The following is a 24,969-nucleotide window of genomic DNA, read 5'->3' on the forward strand; positions in this document are numbered from 1 at the left end:
ACTGTCCATGGGGCATGGAACGAGACTCTCACCAAATTAAGGGCACACTAAAGGAGAAAAAGATCCCTATTAATCCCCACTAGATCCTTCCAAACACCATTTTAAATGTAGTCAGAGACATGCACCTCAAATTTGTTAATGCATTCATCCATGAATGTTCTAAAATCTTGACTTTTAATTAGAGGTTCGTGACCAAGCCAACTATCTTCCCAAAAATGAATATGCCTGCCAGATCCCAGTTTCCAACAAACCCCTTTATCTAAAATGAATTTGGCATGAGCAATATTATTCCAAAGTTATGAACTCGAGGTAAAATTCTAAAGATTGATAAAGTCACTCAAAGAAGTCGAGTTTTGTGAATACTTACTGTGCCAGATACAGATCCATTCCCCAAAGGAAATAAAAGGCCTCCATCTCTGCTTAGCCATTAGTTCATAACTAAAATCTCTCAATTTTCTCAAACCAAGACCAAACTTCTTGGGTTTGCAAACATTATCCCAAGCCATAATCGGAATGCCATAAGTGGAATCCTTTTCCTCTTTTCCACTCCAACTATAAAAAACATTTCAAAATTCTTTCAATCTCTTTAGCATATTTAGAATGGACTTTACACAAGCTCATGACATATATCGACAAGTTTTCGAGGGAAGCCTTCAGGAGTTGAACTTTACCAGCTTCACTTAACAAAGCCCCTTTTTAGCTAGCCAACTTGGAAATGAACTTATCAATGAGTTTCAACGAGAAAGAATTGAGAGCTTTAAGGCATAAGGGCAACCCAAGATAAGTAGAAGGAAGAGAATCAACTCTACATCCCAACATACCAACAATCTTTTTCTATCTCATCTCAGGAGTATTAAAGAAGATAGAACTTTTATTGAGACTAACCTTTTGTCTTGAAGCCACTTCATATGTTTAAAGAGATTTCTTGAGATTTCTAGCTTCGACAACAAAAGAGTCTCCTATAATAATGGTATCATCAACAAATTATTGATGAGAATAAATAATAGGACTAGAAGAAGGCCTCAAACCCTTCAACAAACCCTTATCAACAAGGGTGTGCATATATCTCTAAAGGGTGTCGATAATGATAATAATTAGGAGAGGAGAGATAGAGTCCCCTTGTCTTAGACCTCTAGAATTGTTGAAAAACCCCAAGGGGGATCCGTCGATAATGATCAAGGTTCTGGTAGTAGAAACAAAGTGCCAAATAATATCCTAAAACTTTTTTTAAAAACCAAAGTCTCTAAGAACTTTGGTAAAAAAAAACCAATCAACCCTATCATAGGCTCTCATGAGGTCAAGCTTCAACAAAAAACCTCGTTTCTTATTAAAATCCAAAGAATGGATATTTTGGTGGACCATCACAATAGAGTCTAAAATCTGCCTGCTAGGGACAAACCCATTTTGCTGGACAATAATGATATGGGGAAAAATCAACTAGAGTCTAGAAGCTATAACTTTAGAAAAGATCTTGTAAACAAAATTACACAGACTAATAGACCTAAAACAATCAAGAGAGTTAGCTCTAGGAACCTTGGGAATAAGTACAAAAAAGTATAATTGAATTGTTTTAAAAATTTATTGGAACCAAAGAATTCTTTCATTGCATCCCCAACATTAGAAGCCACGATATCCCAAAAAGTCTGAAAAAACAACATGGGGAATATATATGGGCTTTGGGCTTTATTCCCCTCAAAGGAAAAAATAGCTCTCCTAATCTCCTCCATAAAAGGAATCGCCACCAACATTTTGTTAATGTCCTCATTGATAATATTAGGGATAGTCTCAAGAAGCTCTTGATGGCAATTAGCATCCAATTATCCCTCCACAAAAAGAAGATTAGAGAAGAAATAAACCACTTCTTGTATAATGTCCTCCTCCTTATCAAGTTTATTACCATTAATCATAATATCATAGATCTTATTAGAAGCCCTATTTTTAAGGGTTTTCATATGGAAATAATGAGTATTCCTATCTCCACAAGACAACCATAAAGCCCTAGATCTTTGTTCCAAAACTCTTCCTCTTTAGAGATCATATCATGAAGTTGGGTAAGGATCACATTCTCTTGAGCAAGAGAATCCTCTAAATAACTATCCCTCTAAATAATCTCCTAAATGTTCTTGAGCTCAAGCTGCAAAGCAAAGTTAATGGAGAAAATGTGACCAAAGGAATCTTTGTTCCATCTCCTCACATTAGTTTTAATAAACCCAATCTTTTTCGCAACATGAAACACAACAGTCCCCCTCACATCACCATTACACCACTCACTAATCTTATGTTTGAACTAAGGATGAAGAAGCCACATCTTTTCAAATTGAAAGGGGAAATTCCTTCTACTTGATATGGAATCCACCAAAAACCTGATGGGGAAATGATTTGAACCAATTCTAGACAAAGCTAAAAGGGAGCACATATAATGAGTAAAACAATTAGAAGAAATAAGAGCCTGATCTAGCTTGACTTGGATTAGATCCTCACCCATGCATCTGTTAGTCCAAGTGTAGGTAGCACCAATAAGATCCAGATCATGAAGAGCTTGATTATGAATAAAATCCATTAAATTAGACCTGTTGTCCTACTGACTTTGAGAACCACCAAACTTCTCTTCTTCCTTCAAAGGTGTATTGAATTTGCCAATGACAATCCATTTCTCTTCTAGATGCCGATGTCTAAAATTAGCTAGAGACTTCCAAAATCTAGTCCTGAAGACTTTATTGTTAGCGGCATTAATGTTAGATAAGATCCAAGAGAACCCATCTCTAATATGAGTAAACTTAGTAGCAATATGGTTTGCATCCTCCCAAATAGCAGTACCAAAGATATATTTTTGGTTCCAAATAGTGGCAATTCCCTTGAAAGCTTCTTTTGCACTATTACAGTGGATAACATTATCCTTAAGCATCTTAACTTCAAAACTTTCTCTTTTTGCATCTTAGCTTCTTGCACAAATAAAATATCAGGCCTATGATCTTTTGCAATGTTAGACAAAAGATCATGCTTGTGAGGGTTATTTAACCCTTAGATATTCCAAGAAATGAACTTCATTTTTTATGAAGTGTGCTGCTAAGGCACATCTCAGGAATATTTTTCTACACTCCACCAACTATATTCTCCAGACTTTCCTGCTCCCTGCACAATTTCAAAGGCTTCCTCCCAGCGCTCTTTACAGATCCACAATCAGATTTTGCTCTATTTCTAGTGGAAACCCCCATATACAATTTTTTTTTACTTTGCCTCTTCTTTACAACTATGAAGATGGGTTATCCATCATTTGACGGTTTACTCCCGACTAACATTTATCTTACTAATGTCCATTTCAAGCTACAACTTATTTGAACCATTTAAATTGGAATGATCTTTTCTCTCCTTTCTCACTGGTGGAATCCAATAAAAAAGGTCATCTATGGGGTCATCTAAGATCAATGTAGATCTGTGATCCTTCTTATCACAATATTTCTCAAAATCCCCCACCGCACCTCCTATAATGTTCATATTAGGCATCCTATTTTTAGAGAGGATATCCCTACTATAGGAAACTTTAGAATCCATCCCACCTAACTCCATAATCCTATTATTTTGATCATGAAAAGTGGAGCCCACCATATTTTAAGAAGGGGAGGTAACTTCAAGTACCTCACCATTACTAGTAGTGATTCCCTCAACAAAGAGCACGAGGCATATTATGCCTATGATCTTGTAAACTGTCATCCTGGTTACCCACAACCTTAGCAAGAGGATCTTCAACTCCACTCTCTTGGATATTCCCTAAAGGGTTATTATCAATAGAGCCATCCACCTTTCTAATACCCTCTTCCATAGATATTTTATTTTTTCTTGGACACTTATTTAGTCTTCTGAGTAGCCTTAGAAGGACATTTCTTGGCCCAATGCCCAATCTTCTTACAAAGAAAACACACAAAAGGCATGGATTCAAAATAAATAAGTTGGACCCAAGACCCGAACTTAGAGATAATATCAATAGATGAAGCCAAATCAACAGACTGACTAATACGCACATAGATTTTGGCAAACACTAGTTTCTTCTTGGTTGTCGGCATGGGATCAATGGACAAGTGATCTCCAAAAGAACTAGCAACACCTCTAAAAATATCCTCACTCCAAAACTCCATTGGCAAACCAAGTAATTGAACCCAAACAAGGATAACATTAAAAGAGGCATCAACAAAGTATATATTAGGCTCCCACTTCTTTAGAGCCAAAGAGGCTTTACCAATAACCCAAGGGCCTCCATAGAGGATGATTGTCATTTCTTCCTCATAGGGAAAGGCAAAAGAGAAAAAAAATAGGCATAGTTGAAACATCCACCTCACTTTTGACCCTCGACTTCCTTTCTACAAAAGACCTCAAAACCTCAATGTTTGGCTTTGGCCCCATAAATTTGCCCACCGAAGAAAAGGCCATAAGACAAATATTTTGATCTATGACAAAATTCGGGATAGAGATAGCAAACTTATTGATTCTTGGTTCAAAAATATTTGACACAAGGCTACAAGAAAATTTACTAGAGGGTATGACCTCGAATAAAGTAGCCCATGGTTTTACGAATGTGCCCACCTTCTTAAGAGAATCACCTCCATCTAGGGCCCCCCACTTATTAGGGTTTCTCCTGGGATCCAACTCTATCATCAAGATATTGTCAACAATCCCTTCCCCGCCTTCCTTCACCTTAGCATCAACCTACCCCACACTTGGTCCACTTGAAACCCCATCATTCTTCCTACGATGCCCCCCTACAACAACAATAGACAACATACCAGAGTCTAAAGCCCTCGAACAATCTTCTCCTCACTCTACTCTCATTTGAAGTCCCTTGAATTTTTACAATTACAGACATATGAATACTTTGTAAAATTTGAACTATAAATATTAATAAAAATATTATATTACTGATAAAAAAAATTACTTATCATTCTTTCAAGTTGCTGGATCTCATCTACAGGAATGATAGCCAACCATTTTCCTCATAAGGGTTGCATTGTAACTAAAGGTAGTCTTTTCAACTACCACAACATTTCTTTTGTAGTAGATATTTGTAGGCACTAATTTGTGGATTTTCTATGGACAATCAAGGGAAAAACAAATTCTTATTGTTAACCAACTATTTATGTATTTTTATGAACTAAAGAATAGAACTTAAGTAATTCCTATTGTGAAATTTGATCTAATGCTTCATGGAATCTTGTTGAATCATGTGCGGGGACCTTCTTATCTTTCCAGTATTTTGGCACTAACTGGTTTATTGGTAAGCTTGCAAGTCAAGTTACCCTTTTTCTAATTTCAATGCAAATGATCACACTTCCATTATAGTAAATGCCTAGAGACCATTTTGACTGATTGTTTTTTACACAAGTTTGCATTATCTTCTTTTCTATTTGTATAGGGGTCATCTCATGGATTGTTATGGTTGTAGGTAATGTGTCTTCTCTAATTTACACTTGAGAAATATTTTGGAAAAGACTCTGATTTGGGGCATATTTATCAATTCATAAAATTGAGGTTTACCCAATATAATATTTGGTATTAAAGAAACAATTTGCAAATTTTGAGGAAGTGGATGTGTTTTAGTGGCTAAAGTTGTCATGATTGCCATTTCCCAAGGAATCATACTTTATGCAAAATCATCAATATAAAAGTGTGTGGGTGTGCCTGTTACTGTAGAAATTGGGCTTGTATAATGCTCTGAAACTTTGATCTTATGTTAATTTTAACCTTCTTGGTCCAATTTCCCTACAAACTAAACATCCCATCTATGAAATATTCTACTCAAATTGTTTTGATTTGTGGTTTTATATATGATCAAATATAACCACCTACTCTATTCTACTCTAGTATTGCAGATACTTCCTACCAATGTCAAGGGCATTGCTAGTAGTGTGGCAACATTGGCCAATTGGTCTCTTTCTTGGGCAGTGACAATGACAATAAACTTACTCTTAGAATGCAGAAAAATAGGTAACTTTAACCGGATCGTCAACTCCAATTTGGGTACCTAGGGCAAGTTTTCTTTTTAATATTTTTGGGATAATTGTTATAGGATCACAAACTAAAATTAAGGTTTGTTCTTTCTAGTAACATTCATGTTGTATGCCATGTTTAGTGGTCTTACCTTAAGCTTTGTAGTAATGTTTGTACTTGAAACTAAAGGAAGTACTCTAGAGGAAATTGAGGCACCATACAAATAAGTTTGGGGCAGTTAGGAAATTTCAACAGTACTCTTGGATGATACATTGCTATATAAGCATCAGGTGGGTGTGGTTTATGTATGCAAAAAAAATTGTTGATCATGAAATCTAAAGATAAAGCACCATACATGCCACACAATTTTTTATTTTGAGAAATATCCATATTAAACGAAAATTAAAACAACATCAATGTTTTGTAGCATAAGGTCATTTGCTTCTAATATATTAGAGTTTGGTGTTCTAACCCTTGTACTTTAGAAATAAATATAAAATAATCTTGGGTCAAAAACTGTAACTGGAGTACATATTGTCAATGAATAAGGGTGTATATTGTAGAATTCTATCTGTATTCCTTTGTAAGGTTGAGAGTAATTACAACTAGGGTTTGTTACATTTCAAACCAAATTTTTTTTTAGAATGTACACTTCTATTAGATATCTATCTCCATAGACGTCTTAACAAATTCACTTGTTGTAGAGATTGATGTGTAAGGAAGTTAAGTAGCGAAACAACTTCCTACACTAACCTTGAGAGGAGGGTAATGCAAAAAAAATTACAGATCGTTACAACAGTTACAAAAACTTAACAAAATAGACACAACAACATGCATACCACAACATAGTGATTTATGTGGGGAAAACCCTTTCGGGAGAGAAAAACCCCACTCCAAAAGCCACCCAATATATTATTTAGCAATCAACAACATATTACAATATACTTGCAGAGAAATCTCTTCACAGGGGTACCACTAATCAAATATTCTGAGGTAACTCAATAGCCATAAAACTCTTACACAACCTCTATCTCACGCACCTCATATATAGGAGATACAATGCAAGAAATCGTCAAACGGTATTACAAAACCATGGGCTAAAACCATCCAATAAAGTGGAGCTGACCTTATCTCCTATCTAGATGCCCTATGACATGTCAAAACACACATCAACGTGTGTCCCTCCCTTTTACATCTCATTTATGTGTCGGATGCATTTCATATTTCCTATTTCAGGAGTACAAACTTCCGGAGGCCATAACTTGTGAACTGTGTGTCCAATTAAGGAACCATTTGAAGTGTCGAAAAGCTCACAAAGTGTTCTATAACCTCATAAACTTCTATGTTGTTTACACTCACTTTGCAGAGTGTTTCAGAGCCTCTAAAGTCCTCAAAATTAAATTTAAACCTTTCATCACACCCCTCCAAAATGGAAACTTTCATATCTTCAAAACTAGTTGTGATCTTGTGACAAAACTTTACCAAAATGCTTATCTAGCCAACCAAAAGCTTTGGGGAGAATTTTGCACCATTTTATGCTCAAATGAAAACTTACTTAGATAGTAACCTCATGTAAATGCAAGATTGAGACACCATTTTTCTAACATGATGATGTCATGACTCGTTAGATGGGTGTTTTGTTGTTATACCTGTACTTACAAGTAATTGGGGCAAAATCAAATATGCAGTTGAAATATAGAGCTTGGAGATATAATGGAGATAGAAAAAGAGAACAAAGAGTGACTAGGAATTTTGAGTTGTTAGAGGGAAAAATGGACACAAGCTATGGAACTTGTTATAACAAGGTGGTGAAATTGAGAATTTTCAAACTAGCTTTATAGTTTACTCTCCACCCAAAGAGTGGATCACAAGACAGTGTTAGAAGTCGTTAAATGGTGACTTTGTACAAATTAGACAAAATGTTGAGTTTGAAAGGTATTGGCTCCTTAGTTTGACTTTCTGACATGTGGACTTCAATTTGGTGCAAAAGGACATTGGAGATGTCTAAGAACACTTGAAACGCGATTTTAAAAGGTGTAGTTTCAATTTAACCTTCATTATTTTGAGTGTTGACTGTTACAAGAGGGTGAAAAGGATTTTAATGGTACAATGACCATTTGCACATGTTTGAAGCTCATTATACTTATTGTTTGTCCTTTGAACCCTTTGGAAATTGTAAAGACTTATGATCCAACTTGATGTTAGTGGCATGAGGCGCATGAACTCACTCTTTTGGTTTTTTGTTCCTGTTTGACGATTTGTGGTGCATGTACATGTTTAGTTGCTTTTCCTAGTTTGTTTGCACTGTTGTGGATGTGTTAAATTGTTTTGCATGTGTCATTGCAATGTTGAATATGGTAAATTGAAATTGCATGCATTATATATCAAAATCTAAGTTGTAGAGAAGTTTGTGTGTAGAGTTGACAAGTAGAATGTGTAGGTAATGATTGTTCGAGGGAATGTCTCTAAAACTCTACATATCAATAAAAACCATATGACCAGTTTTGTGGTGTGTGCTAGTGGGAAATTTTTAAATGCCCCTGAAGCATTTAAAAGATTTTATAGATATATAGTAACTGCTTATAGGAGGGTCTTTACTATACATGAATTTAGATGGTTTGAAGGGGATATTGTTTGATAAATCATAAAGCGACTTTATAAATTGTACTCCAAAATCAAATGACAATTAAGGATGCAACAGACAGTTAGAATAATGTTAAGGAGCAGTGCTAGATAGAGATATAAAGTGTACTATTCTCTGCAAATTTTTAGGTAATTTGATACCACTGACATGTTAATAAGGGATTGGACTTGTTTTAGCATATCGTAAAGACTATTATGGTTCTAATTCATGGTTACATTGTTGTGCTTGGATGTTTAGTTTATGATTAAGATGTATATCTTTCTTAATGCTTCTTTAAATATTGGGAGCAATCCTCACAAGAAATTTCATTTTGATACAGTCCTGACGTGGGGAAAATCACAAGATTTATTATCTGAATGATGTACATTAACACTTCGCGTCAAGAAAATGACTAAGAGTCTTTTAATTAGAAAAGAGATCAAATCTGGATGACGTTAGTTTTGTATGAACTTTCAAGTCTATGTATCCCTTGTAATATGTATATTTCTATAAGTGCAGAGAAGTTCAACTTAAAAAATTCTTTTGATATGATATTATGGTTTACTCAATCGGTAGTACCTTGGAGCAAAACTTGTGTGCTGGCATTCATGCCTTGTGTGATTGTTTGAACGAAATGGAAACATTTTTGCTTTCAACACTATTGACTAGCTATAAACTTGGTCAATTCTAGGATTCCAAATGTATTTGTACAATGATCTATATTCCCCATACCCCATTTTTTCCATAATTGGTTGGAACTTAAAACTACTGATCTAGATTATTCACCTGTTTATGACCTCAAAAGATCCATAGTGGCAAAGTTGTAACATGAGATGGCATATCTGCTCAAGAAACTAAAGAGAAGTGTGTGTGAGATTGGTTTTGATTCCATGAACTACATAATTGGGTGGTTTCAGAAAGTGATCATAAACCAATAAATAAACAAAGGTATATAGGCCATACATTACTTGACACCAACAAGTAACACTGTTCTATTTGTCCAAAAATCATTTGAAAGATCTTCTAGTAGCATAATTGCACATAGAACATTGTAGAGTAACTTGAAGTAGAATGTAGTATGGAAAGCAGAAGATCTACACCAAAAGTTCATGGAAAAAGTATTAAGGGTACCATATGAATTGCAAAAGACTATAGTACCTCTAACTTGATTGGATGGTTTGTGGGATCTGTCTGGAAGGGGTTTTGTTGTGTTGTTTGTTATTGTCCGAGTGGCTATGACAAAGGAGAACAAAAGTGTTTTTTAGACTATTCGTTAAATTTTTCATAACTTTGAAGTTGCTTAGCATTATCAACATGTTTTACCATTTTCTTATATGTAGTTGTGCACTAGCACTTTCTTGCCTATTCAATTTCATGTTGTTGGGGCATCTGGACAAGGAGTGCAAGAAAATATATCAGTGCCTCTTAATTGACTTAAAGGAACAAAATCAAAAGTGTCATGGGCAATACTAATAAGCAATTAACTTAAGTGGTGTCTAGAAAGGAGTGCAACATAGTGATGGAAGTGATATAAAAAGGAACACAAATCGTAGAAATATGCAAAAGAAAACTCAACCACCTATATCACAAATGAAGTATTTGGTATTGATACCTTTCCCTTGTTTGACTTCTTTGTGTATTCAAGTTGCAAGGGGGGGCATTTTTTTGTTCAATGTTGCTCATTTGGCTATGACAAAGCAAAGCAAGAGTTGTAGCTTATAGATTTCTTAAGAATATCCAATAAGTATCATTTAATTTAGCATAGTACACAGGTTTCACCATTTTATTGTCTATTCTTGTGGAGAGGCAGCATCCTACCTATTGATTTCCATGTTGTTGAGGCATGTACAAAATCGAAAGATTCATATTAAAGCAATGGTTGTAGATCAATGCAAAATGGAGAAATATAAACTAAGGCATTTGTTAAATAAAAACATTGATATTTATTTTGAAAGTTACTTTATGCCTTATAAAGGTCATAGAATCAAAGAAATTTCCTACAAGTCTGAATTTTATTAGCATAATTGATATGTGTTACCATTTTCTTATACGTTCTTGTGCACTAGTACAATCTTGGCTATTGGATTCCATGTTTTGGGGCATTTTGCCAAAAAAAAAAAAAGAGGAAACATATTAGTGCATGATAGTGCAAGATCAAGGAAGTGTAAAATACTTGGTTAACCTAGATAAATATTACACAATGACATAAAATTTTATCAAGCAACAAATGAATAATAGAAAGTGTCATGGGAAATACAAAAAAGCAACTAATTAAGTTCTTTTTAGATAGTGATGCTATATATCAAGCAACGTGATATAGAAACGAATAAAAATTGTACAAGCATACAAGAGGCAGTTGTAACAATTTTATTGCAAATGAAGTATTTGATATCGATGCCTTTCTTTATTTTGACTTCTTTGTGTATGCAGACTACAAGAGGGTATGTTTTTTCATTTAAGTATTGTAACTTGCGGACTTGATCAAGATATGATATAAGTTTTCATTTATTTAGGATAGTACACATGTTTTATCATTTTTTTATGGGCTCTTGTGAAGAACCATCCTCTCGCCTCAGGGTTTGCATGTTGTCAAGGCATCTATAAATTTAAAACATTCATAGTTATTTAATGCTAGCAGATATATGTAAAATGCAGAAGTATCAATTAACCAATTGAACTAACTGTATTGACATGTCTCAGCATCTTCTAGTTTGTTGTCATGGCATTTTTTACCTATTTGCTTATTTTATTATCAATGTTGCTTGACCCTCCATGTCCTAAGTCTACCACAACATTCTAGCTCTCTAACTTAAGAAAACAATCATTCCATTATTGCCAGTTGTTCCTCTCGACCTCCAGTCTACCACATTCCCAGGGCTGAGCACTGCAAATCCTATTTTCTCAACCCTCTCTTTGCAGATAGTGCATTTCCTTGTAAACCCTATGTTTGTTGGTGCTTTGTTTGGGAATAGTGCATTATATTGTCTTGATTTTGCTATTCCTTCTGTAAACCTCCCGCAAGCCTCCTACACACCCAATGATAGGTGAACAAAGCACCTCACACTTAAATATTATTTAAAGGACTAGCTACTTTCTTATAGTATATAATCTAATAAAAAACTATGTGAAAAATCCCTATACCTTGATTCGCCAAAAATAGAAAGATAAATCATGGTTTAAGCTTTAAGATTTCGCGAGAGTTCCATATAGGGATGGAACTAATAAGATAACATATACCAACACCAATTAGTTGGGCTGGGATTGAAAACTAAAGTATAACATTTACTAGACTCAACTTAGGAGTTGTTATTGAAACATACATGCTTGAGATGTCAAACAAATTCTTAAATTGATAATCATTATCGTGATATTTTTGTAATAGTGTTTTTCATTTCTTTAAGAGTAGGACATTTTGTAGTTGGATGATACTAGCCTCATTATTTTTAGGCTTGTTAATAATGATAATATTGTTCCCCAAGTCCTTAGAGTTTTTGAGAATGAGAACATGGATTGTCTTAAGATATGGCTAAGATAGCTTCCTTGGTCATACTTTTATGTTAGGCTTGATGTTTCTCTAGAAGACACTTCACTATTTTTTCAATTTCTAACTTCCACAATTTAGAAGTTTATCTTCATTTACTAGACATTTATAATGTACATAACTATCCATTTAATTCTTCATTTTAATGATAACTATGATGAAATACATTAACTCCTCAACTAGAGTATCTAGTCATTAACTACTTGATGACTAAACTTTCAACAGTTAACACTACATACATAGAATTGAATGTAGAAACAAGATTTGCATTAATAAACTAGGCCATGTTATGGATAACCTTGAAATGATGAGGGATTGGAGAAATGTATGTTTATAGACATGTAGCAAATTATCTATTTATTTGCAAGCTAGAAAAAACACAAAAAATAAGGAATTTAAAAACCACGAATTAATTGACTAAAGCAATGAGAATCTCTATTTTGAGAAACTATTTACAATAATAAAGATAGTGGAACGACAAGATCTTTTCTCACACATAAGCAATTTTAGTGTAGCTTACTTAACAACTCTCCCCTTGATAGAAATTGCTCCTCTAGAAAGCATATTGAAGAGGGGGAAAACCAGGTTAGAGGTTAGCTGCACAAATCAAATAAAACACAATAAAGCATTCAAATAAACAAACATCCTTTTATACCTTGCCTTCTCTTCTTCCTCCAATTGAGCTTGAAGTGGAAGTGTGCCCAAATGCTCCATTTGTTTTGCTCCTATGATGGTGGATTGTGGATTGCTCTCCACTACACAAAAAAAAATGTATTTGGATTATGAGTATGGATTGGCTTATATGGGGCAATATTTTGGCATTATGATGGTGTAATGGATGATTTTGAATCTCAAATGGATATCATAAACTTACTCAAAGTATGGACGATTTGTGAGGAGAGGAGACTGTAATTTATAGATTGGAGGGGCCCAAAATGGATAACCAAGATTGAAGTGGAATGGAGGGTTAGGATTGAAAGAAGGTGGTAGAGGATTGAGAGGACAAACTGGGAGATCCAAGAGATTTTCCATAAAGGCATTTCTTGTCTCCACACTTCTCAAGTACACGGGGAAGAGTTCACTAAGTACCTTGGGAAGAGAAAATCCTTGGGAAGGGACAAGAGGAATTAAAAATTCTAAGATAAGGGAATGTGTGGGGAGAATAAATGGAGAAAGGAATTAAAAATTCCTTGGGAACACAAGGCATGGAGAGATTCAAGGAATGTGACGGACCAAATTTGGTACATTTAAGGTTTGGAAGTTGGGACGGAAAATGTATTTATGGCAAGGAGTTGACTCATCCCTAATCAAGGTGATTCGGGATGTGCAAATGATTAGGAGGATTGATTAGGTGGGATAATGAGGGGCTAGGAGTGCAAGTGGGAAGGTTAGGATGATGGGACATGAGGAGAGAGAATGAGTGGGGGAATATTAAACTGGAGGAAATGATAAGCATGATTAGAGTAGATTAATTAGGCTAGATGATACGATTAAGGAGGGTGATTTGTAGGAATCAGGGGATTAGTTAAATTATTAAAATTAATTAATTAATCAAGGTTTAGAATAAATAATGAGAGTAAATAATTTTAGAAGAATAAGGGATAATTAATTTTGATAAATTAATTGTAAAGGCTATAGTGATAAAATTAATTAAATATGATTTAATTAATTTTAAGAGGAAGAGGACTAACATAATTAATTTAATTAATTATACGGAAAAGGATAAATTAATTAAATATTAATTTAATTAATTTTAGGTGTCTACATTTTTCCCCTTTTACGCAACGACAAGATTAGTGATGGGTAAAACATGAAGAAAGATGCCCTAGCATGGAAACAGGGGTGAGGTATGCCCTCGCAATAATTTAAGCGGAAAATTTGAGATTTTACAATAAAATTCATGAAAAAAGGAGAAAATAATAAAAAGGATGGAAAAGACAAGAAAAAAGATGGAGGAAGGAAGAAATTTGAGGAAAGGCGAGGAAGGCGTGAAAAAAGGGTGAAAGAAGGGCTTATATAGGCTACACGGGGCCTATAGAAGGGTCATTGTCACACTATTCACAGAGCCCTTAGAGAGCAGAGCAAAGAAGCACCATGGTGAGTATTCTAGTGCATGAGCATTGCGACAAGAGGGTCTAGTTATACTAGACACCGCTAGAGTGCATCCCAACAATAAGTACCCTAAAGCTTGCTTAGTAGTTTTGGTTAGTTAGCATTTATTATGCCTAATAAATGAGGGGAAAAGGGAGCGGGGCACATACATCGATTGCCTGATTGGCGTTTGTGCCTAGGATCGTCACCTATATGGATGATCCTCATCTATGTAGGCGAGATGTCGCTTGCACAGATGTTGATCGATGGATCAATGTATGTCAGGACGAGGAAGGGGTTAGGGAGGGCAACTGTGAATCATCGTTTAAGTTCTACAGAATAGTGCACAACATGTGGTTTTGATGTCTTTGTGAGAAGAAACATTGTCTTCACCCTAAAGGGGAAAGAGATGAAAAGGGGATGCATAAAAAAAATCAAGGGGTTGTCGGGAGATGCCCCAAAGCTTGAGATAGGTAGAATATAGAAGAAAGGGCTAACATGAGAAAATTGCATGGTTGTAGGAGGAGTTTGTGCCACTACAATCATAAGAGCATTAGCCTCCTATGATGAGGATATGCAGCGAGTTGTCGACTGCCAATAGGGATTTGTTGTGGTGGTGCGAGCTAGATTATGTGTCTCAATGGCTGAGGATTCAAGCACATGCAACTATAATAATGACATTGGTGGAGTGGTGGCACAACAACACTTGTACATTTCACTTTCCTACAAGTGAGGCATCTATCACATTTCTCGATGTGTGGTGGATTCTGCAAGTTTCTATTCGAGGCGTGATTCCTGAGTATCGGTTAGAGGGAGGCGAGTGGTACTTACGATACATGTGCTAGATAGAGTACCTCCTAATGGATCAAACTCAAATGTCACTAGAGCACACCATGGAGCCACATAGGCGAATCCCAAGGCTAGTATTGTATATCTATGACTTGATCAATAGGTGGATGATGCATGATTTTAGTGGGCATGGTTTCTCTATAGGTTGGTCTAGGTGTTTGTATTACATGATGGAGGATAGGATCTGGTATGCTTGGGGATCAACTATACTCAAGAAATTGTACCACAATATACACATGTGTGTGTATTGCGGGTACAAGAACCTGAGTATCAGTGTGACATTACTTCATATCTAGGCATTTGAGCACATTTTTTTATGTTGGGCACTTGGAGTGCTAGAGTGTCGATGGCAAAATCCATATATTGATAGATACAAGGGCCTATTACATTACACCAAGTAGGACTAATGTGGTTCTTGAGGCACTGCATCGATGAGATGATGGATTTCACTTGGTGGCCATTCAAACACTATGAGTGATGGTATGGTGATTTGCAACTGCATTTTGTACAAACATAGTGTTGGTTGACAGGTCATACTACATACATGTGATTGATTAGTACCTATCGCATAGCATCATGCATCATTTTGGACAACAATAAGACAGTCAGTGAGGAGCGGACCCATCCTCGGATCACTCGACAAACAGCTACCTGAGGTGATGCTATAGGGTCATTTGAGGCTTGGCTCAACTGGACAAGGATGGCCATTGTGATATGGGATGAGAGGTCAAACATTGTAGATACAGGTTGTACAAGAGCATATGCAACTTGGTGGGATGCTCATCGACTAGTTTGTTTGATGATACTAGGTGTCCTAGCACCAGATGAGATAACACTTTCAGTCGATTAGGTGGTTGTCGTGGATGGAAATTGTGCAGAGGATGGAGGAGGGGGAGGAGAGGCTAGAGGCAACCAGAGGGTCTTGAGGAGAGGAGTAAGAAGAGGAGGGTAGGTAGGGAAGCCACTGGTACAAGTGCCTTTACAGGTGTAGCCTCTAGCAGTGGGACTGTCACCCTTATAACCACAACCACAACCACAAATGCAACCACAACTAGAGGGGTAGGGATAGGGACAGGTGTAGATAGTACCCCAGTCCGCTCTTGATCAGGCCATCCTAAAGCATGATACAAAGAGGGCTCAAGCAGTGAGACTAGGTGATGATGCAACATAGGAGAGGGGGAGAGTGGAGGAGGAGAGATCTCGGGCAGAGAGCTTACACATAGATTTGGAAAGAGAGCGGGCCCTGACAAAGGGGTTGAGGATAGAGAGGGATTCTTTGTAGGTGGAGGTGGAGGTAGTGACAATTGATATAGATGCCCTTCAGACAGAGGCCAATACCATGATGGATATTCTATAGATAGCTTGTGGCGGGGAGATGGTGGAGGAAATGAGGAGGTTGGATCAAGATTTAGAGGGATTAAGGGCATGATTAACATGTGCAGAGGTAGATGTTACTTGCCTTTGGGGTGAGAGAGATGTGGAAAGGTGGCTACTAGTACTTTCTCAGATGACACAGGTGTTTATAGAGATCATAGATGTGTGGCAGACCGCAGAGAGGGCTCTACAAGAGGCACAATACAATAGGGGGTTGTATCAGGATGTAGTCCCTCCCTCCCAGTGAGCACCTAGTTTTGTAGAGAGGACACAGACACACCAGACACAGTCACATGGATCTAGGGAGTCAGTTGGTATGCGAGTGTCATAGCCACCACTAGGAGGTTCATCTAGGGTTGCGTAGATCCAAGGGCCAAAGATAGGGAGAGCATTGGTTAGCTCCATTTTGGTGACATTTTTGACCCTTCAGGGATGTTTATTCATTATATTATAACTAGACACATTATTTTTTTATATATATATCAGATAGTTCATCAATTTTGACGGTGATTCATTTATTGTACTTTATTTATGGACTATTATTATGGACTTTGATATGTGTGATGATGATGATTCATAATGATGCATGATTATGATATGCTAGCTGACATGTTTGTGATGCAGGATGGATGTATGACTATACGATGTATGCATATGTTTATGATGTGTTTATGATTTGTTCCTAATGTAGTATGGATGCAAGATGGATGTGTTTATGACATTTATATGATGTGTGTATAATGGTGATGGAAATGTCTATCTTATTGTGTATGCAGAATGCTATACATGATGTGAGCTATTGATGTATGATGTGAAAAATTGAGATGATGATTAGCATGATGGATTTACGTATAATGTATATGTGATGGATGTTATTGTTATGATTATTTTGTAATGCATAATGAATTATTAATGAATGTTACCATATGAGATGGATAAAGTGAAATGATATGCAATTCTAAAATGAAAGCAATTATGAACATGTTAAAATGACTATGGCATGCTTACTATGATAATGATGTTTAATAAAAATGGATGTGAACTATAATGATACACAAAATGAAAATGGATAAAAATGAACCTAAATGATATGCCAATGAAAATTAATCCTAATAATGTGTGAATAAAAAATGGCTCTAAAGTGATAATGCAAAAGAACCTAGTTAGAAATGCTACATGCAATTATATGACAATGAATTTTCTGAATGCGAGGAAGAACTTTAACTATGTGAAAATAATTCTACTATGCACAAAAATATGGGTAAGGCATATGGATCTTAACATCAGATGCCATGCAACCGAATATGATTCTAAAATGATCATGCAAATGAGACCTACGATGTAGATGCAATGGATATGATAATGCAAAATGGAGATGGGCAATTTTTTAGTATGTGTCAGCCATAATACAATGAAATAGAATGGGATAGAAGAAACAAGAAAGGTGAGGTGCAATGAATAAATCAGAGTCTCCAAGAAAAGTAAATGAGTGGATGTATGGGATTTTGTTGTTTAGATGTGGTGAGCCAACCTAGTTTTGGTATTGCCAAGGATTATCTACACCACTTATTATAGGAATTGGGATGTTTGTGAATATCCAAGGCGTGGACTACACTCTTAGACAATAGCAATCTCAATGCACAGAGGTTCACAAACACCAATGATGGTGTAGATGCAATATTGTTGGATTGTACAAGAGAAACCATCAAACATGCCATACCACAAAAGCATTCCTCACTGTACACTAATCCAAGACATACCAAGATATAGAAAGATCAAGGCATCCCTAGATAGAAGTAGTCATAGGAAAAAATGAAAATATAAGCAAAAAGATCAATAATGTAAACAACATACACATGGCCAATTGATATCTCTTGCCATGAGTAGGACAAGGGTTTGGATAAATTGCCTGACATGGGAAGGATGCATCCGGATGGGAAAAAGGTAATGACTGAAAATGTGGCAACAAACCTGATAGATGTGGAAGAATAGGTGGATTGGAACATCATCATTGATACTTTGATTATCATGGTATGATGGATGTTTGGTTGACATACAAGTTAAGAAGAAGCTCAGATTGATGGGAAAAGCTCAAAATACGGGGGAAAGCTCAGTGTGATGGGATAAAAGCTCAGCATATTGGGACAATCCTTATTCATGGTTCAAACTAAAACTCATCATTTGAAAGGGAGAATGAAAAAAAAATGGAGGATCAATGCAAGAATGTGTAGTCAAGGCGGAGAAGGCCTGCACAGATGGAAGAAAGGTGATGGGTAGAGATGACGAAAAATGATATAGATGAAAGGTGTAAGTGATGCAAGAGAGGTGTGATGAGTATCCAAACAGATAGTGGATCTAACTTATTTACCTTGATGCCTAAAAATAGGTTTTCACCAAGGTACTTTCCCATAGCACCACAAAGTGGTTTTCTTTGATGAATGAAATGATTTTTCTTTACTTTTTTGTTTGTTTTTTTGTTTGTATTTTTATGATATTTGATTTGATTGATCTTTTTCTGATTTTTGAAAACTAATATACTCTAAAAACTAGACATATAATCTCTTTAGATGCTTTATGTTCATGGGCTCATCCAGGGGTTCTCCTTCAGGTGTAGCCAGTTGATAGGCTCCAAAACTGTACTTTGCAATGATGACATAAGGTCCAAGACAATTAGGCTGAAATTTCCCCTTATTTTCTTGGTCTTGAAGATTTCTCTTACTCTCCATAAGGACAAGATCACTGATGTCAAATTCTCGGGTTCTGACTTTCTTGTTGTAGCTCAGTTGAAGGCGATTTTGGTAGACCCATGGATGATTCAAGGCCTTGAGATGTCATTCATCTAACAATTCACGCTCTTGTAGCCTAGGCACTCTATAGTCTTCATCATGAAGGATGTTTTGCAGGGACACCCAAAGTGAAGGGATCTCTATCTCAAGGGGGAGGGCAACTATGTAACCGAAGACCAGGGAGTATGGTGTGGCCCTTGTCGGCATGCAATGCTTGTGTGGTAAGCCCAAAGGGTGAGATGGATTTGCAAGTGCCAATCACAAACAACTTCATTAACTGTCTTCTTTAGGATTTTGATCAGAGTTTTGTTTGAAGCCTCAACTTGACCATTACCTTGCGGGTGATGTGGAGTGGAAAAGTGGTGTTGGATAATGAATTTATAGCATAGCTCTTTGACGTATTGATTCTTGAAAGGTCTTCCATTTTCTGTAATGATAAGCTTAGGGATTCCATATAGAATAAATTTTTCTATTTGCTTGTAATTCAGAATAAATTTTTCTATTTGCTTCCCTGTAGTAAAGGTGAGTGGTATGGCTTCTACCCACTTTGTGAAGTACTCAATGTTGGTGATTATGAATTTATAGACATTGGATGAGGTGGGATGAATTTTACCTATGAGATCATGCCCCCATTGTGAGAAGGGCCAAGGTGTTAAAAATGGTTGCAGATCCTAAGAAGGTGTGTGAATATTATCACCATGTTTCTGACAAGGCATTTCTTAACATAGTGATATGTGTATGTGGGAAAATGTGGTGACAAAAATGAATAACTTGAATCCAAAAGACCCACACACCAATGAGACTCTTGGTGCAACTATATGAACTAATTCAATTAGTTAAACCTCCCAAGGGGTGTCCCATTGTTATCTATCTCACATGATCCCTAAAGTCAATGTTTTGCTCTCAGATCATTGAGCAAATGACTTATGAATGACAACTTTAAGAATGAGTGATATTTGATTTATATGTATGAATGCATTATAAGATATGTATGATGTTAAAACTATGATGATTAAGCTAGTATGAAGATGATGACATGACAAAAGATTAGCAAATTATCCTAGCATGATATACTATCCTAGCATGAATATTCTATGATATGAAAAATGCTTCTAAATACTATGATGATGTTTTAACAAAGAGGGGATAAAATGCTTAGTAAATTAGGCTATAATGTAGATGCATAAAACTTGGAGAAATGAGGAATGAGAGCTCTATTTGTAGGGAAAATAGAGAATTGGATGGTTAAGATTGAATAATCTTAACAAGGGCTAGGATTGAAAGTTAATCAATCCATGTTTACAATTCTCACGAATGAAATGGTGACATTTTTCAACAAGAGGTTGCTTGAGAGGACATGCAAGAAGCATTAAATGCCTGAGAAGACATGAAGGTTGCCCTAGGAGGTAAGGGTTAAGGTTATTAGGGTTATCCATTGGATAAAGCTTTTACCCAAGGGGTAAACTCTTGTGCAAGGGTTAATAGGATAACCAAGGTCAAAGCCATGAATGCTTGATGAGATCCTTGGGTTAGCTGAGGGCTAAGTTAGAGAGAAAGTCTCTAACCATGCAAGAAGGTTGAGTTAACCATAAATGGTTATGTAAGAGCCTTTAATGGTGGAAGAATTTTAGAGGTTAACCATTTGAAGACACAAAGCCTTTAATGATTATTGAAGACTTTGGAGGCTTTGATAAGTGACTTCTCTTTGCTTAGGAATGTGACAATAATTAGGAGATGAATTAGGATAAATTGGAAGTGATTAGAAGAATCTAGAAGGGGTGTAGGAGGCAAGTGGGAGATGTAGGAAAATGCAAGTGGGGGGAAAAGAATTTTAATTAAAATAAAATTACTTTATTTCAACCAAAATAGATGCAACTTGCATAAATACAAGTGGGGGGATTTTAATAAATAAATTAGATTTATTTATTTGCAAGGATCAATTTCATTAAATGTAAATTTAATTAAAAAGGGAGAAAGGGGAATTAATTAAATAAAGTGATTTATTTAATTAAAAGCTAGAAAAGGTTTAGATGAATTTAATTAAATAAATTGAGTAATTTATTTAATCAAATAGATGAAAATGAAGAAATTAATTAAATAGAATTTAATTAATAAGGGGAATGGGGTTAAAATAAATATTAAATATTTATTTAGGAAAGTGGTCAGATTTATACGTCTACAATATGCATCTTGTTCCATTGTCGGGCAGTAGTATCCAGTGCACAAGAGCTTCTTAACCAAAGTGAGGTTGCTTGAGTGTGCCCCATAGATACCTTCGTGTACCTCACATAGTACTCATTCAAACTCCTCTTTGTCTAAACACCTTAGGAGGGTTCCATCGAAGTGCCTTCAAAATATGGTATCTCCAAGGATAGTGTATTAGATAGATCGACAGATGAAGGTCTATTGTTGGGTTTTGATGAGGTGAGGGGGAATGGTATTGCCACAAAGATAGGCATAGGTTTCTTGATACCAAAGGGAATTGGGACCAACAAGGACACACACCATGTCAAACTCAGGGACATCATATGCTAGGACAAGAAGATGCTCAACCAAGAATCCACACTTATGACTATTTTTTGGCATCTTCAAGAGGGAATTGATAATAGACATATCATTTGCAACTCTATTGTTGGTCCTGGGAATTTGCTTGAACTGAATGGTAGTAAATTATTGTTTGAAGGTTTATACCATATGGTGATAAGGAAGCATCTTGTCATCTTTGGTTTAGTACTCATCGTTGACTTGCTTAATGACAAGTTGGGAGTCTCCATAGACTTGCAGGTCAGTGATCTTCCATTGGATAGCCAGGAGAAGTCCATTAATGAGAGCTTGAAACTTCGATAAATTATTTGTGCATGAGAAGGCTATCTTGTAGGACTTGGGTATACTATCTCCTTGAGGGGTGACCAATAGAATTCCTGCCCTTGATCCATGTTGTGTACAAGAGCCATCAAAGTACAACTGCCATTTAGTGGACTATGTAAGTGTCATGATAGAATCATTCAAAAAAATTGTAATGAGGGGATGATCTTCTTGTAGGGTAGCATCAACCAACTAATGAACTACTACTTTCCCTTTAATTGTTTTTCGGTCAACATACTCTATGTCAAACTCACTGAGTAGCATATCCCACTTAGTTGTACGTCTTGTGAGAGCAACTCTTGATAATAGGTACTTGAGGGGATCAATTTTTGTAATGAGCTTGGTCTTGTGATTGAGCATGTAGTGGCAAAGATTTTGAGTACTAAAAAACACTACAACACATGCTCATTCTATTGGAGTGTAATTGGGCTCATATCCAACATGAGTGTGACTGATGTAGTAGATTGCACGTTCTTTACCTTGATCATCAATTTGTGCAAGTAATGCCCCCAACCCCAAGGCCACTGAAGTCGCTAATATGTACAAAAGAAGTGGTTGTCCTGGAATAGGATGCATTAAGAATGGAGGGGATGACAGATACTCTTTAAGTTTGTTAAAATCTTTCTGGCACAAGTAATCCCATTGAAACTTGGTCCTTGCATAGGAGATAAACAAATGGATAACACTTATCTACAAGCTAGGTTATAAATTGACGAATGGATTGAAGCTTTCCCTGTAGACTACGAAGCTACATAAGTGTCTTAGGGGGAGGCATTTCCATGATTGCTTTGACTTTTGTTGAATCTACTTCAATTCCTCTGCAAGACAATGAATCCCGATAGTTATCTAGATGTGACCCCAAAGACACATTTCTAAGAGTTAAGTCATAGCTTGTACCGTTCTAGTCTCTCAAAGATTTTTCTTAAGACGGTGATGTGTTCTTCACTTGTCTTATATTTGCCTAGGAGTTCATCCACATAGTCTTTGATGATATCATGTAGGAGGTCATGGAAAATAATTGTCATTGCTCTTTGATAGGTGGCACCTACGTTCTTTAGTCCAAAGGGAATGACCCGATAGCAAAATGTTCCCCATGGAGTGGTAAAAATTATTTTATGTTGATCTTCTTTTGCAATTTTGATTTGGTTGTAACCAGAGAAACCGTCCATCAAATAAAGCATCTCATGTCGATTTTTAAGGTCAACAATCATGTCAATGTTTGGTAGGGGAAAATCATCCTTAGGACATGCTTTATGGAGATTCCTGAAGTCTGTACAAATGTGTATTCCCCCATTAGGATTGACAATAGGTACAATATTGGAGAACCACTTAGGATAATCAATGGGTCTGATGAAGCAAACATCGAGCATCTTCTATAATTCTTCTTTAACGAGTAAGGCAATTTGAGGGTGCATCTTGTGAAGTTTTTGTTTTACTGGCTTTGCATCTAGTTTGATAGCAAGGTTATGCACTACCAGCTCTAGTTCTAGGCCTAGCATGTCAGCGTGGGATGAAGAAAAGTTTATTTGCATCTTCTTGAGGAAGTTTATAGTATTCTACTTTTCCTGATTTGTGAGGGTCTTAGAAACAAGCACATTCTTTGGATTGTCCTCGGCTCCCATGTTAATGGTATCAGTCTCTTCAATAAGGAGTGATGATCTTTCTAGTAGTGGAGGAAACATGGTAGGCGGGTCAAGTCCCTCATCTTCTAATGCCTTATCCAGGTTTTCACTAGAAGATACACCCTTTATTTTTACTTTTTCCATGTCCAAGGGTGCCTCAGATAGGTTTTCAGCAGGGGACTTTTGATTTTTGTTTTTGTTTTCACTTTTGCAACTAAGGGAGTTGACCTAACTACCAAAGTATGCTTCCTTTTTGAGTTGAATTCCATTCATAGTGGTATGATTTTTAAGGTCTTGTGTGTTTAACAATGCCAAGAGAGCACAATCATTAGCACAGATGTCAAGAGTTGGTGGCCCTTGTTGGTCCCAATCAACGAGTTCTGGGTATACAAGTTGTAGGTCTAATGGGGTGGAAGGATTGACAATGGTAATAGTGTTTACGTAAGCATTTTAAAAAACATCATTGAGGTATTTGAAAGGCACTTCAGGGAATTCCTCTTCATCAGAGTCTTCAATGTTAGAGGGAGGGTTTGTCAAAGCACCAACGATGGTGAATTTAGGTACTAGAGAGTAACCCAAGACCCTTTTGTATTTGTATGACATTGGTGAGATGGGTGCTTTTTTGCCTTGTTCCATAGGTCCAAGACCATGTCCTTTATAATCCATCATGTCTACTATAGTTGATGCCTTAGGTCACATTTCCTTAGGAATGTTTGTTGGTGCTTCATTTTCCTCTCCGTAGAGCCAAGAGGTGACATTATTTTCAAGAATCTCTTCATCAAGCGGACCCCACAGCTGAAAGGTGGTCTTCATACATTGCATGATAGATTTCTTTTGAACCTTAATTTCCTTAGGCCTACCATAAGATTTTGGAGGAGGGAGATGTCCCACAATAGTGCATTTTGAAGGGTATATTGTCCACATTCATTGTCAACTATCTTGACCTTGATCTCAGGTTGGGTGGAGGTAGATGTGACATTGGAAGTGTCAAATGGCAGTGACGGAGTAGTTGCGTTGAGTGGAAAATGATAAGAATGTTTTCCTTCAAGGAGTTTGCAGTACAGAAAAAGTTGTGGATCAGTTGGGATAGTGATTCCTCTACCATTGTAAGGGAACTTAAGGCATTGATGGTAAGTGGATGAAACAACTTGGATTGAATGGATCCATGGATGACGAAGGAGGATATTATAGGGGAGATCAAGGTCTAGAACTTGACAAGTAGTTCCCACTATTGCAAGG

This window comes from Cryptomeria japonica, chromosome 8, assembly GCF_030272615.1.
Source record: "Cryptomeria japonica chromosome 8, Sugi_1.0, whole genome shotgun sequence".
Lineage (NCBI taxonomy): Eukaryota > Viridiplantae > Streptophyta > Pinopsida > Cupressales > Cupressaceae > Cryptomeria > Cryptomeria japonica.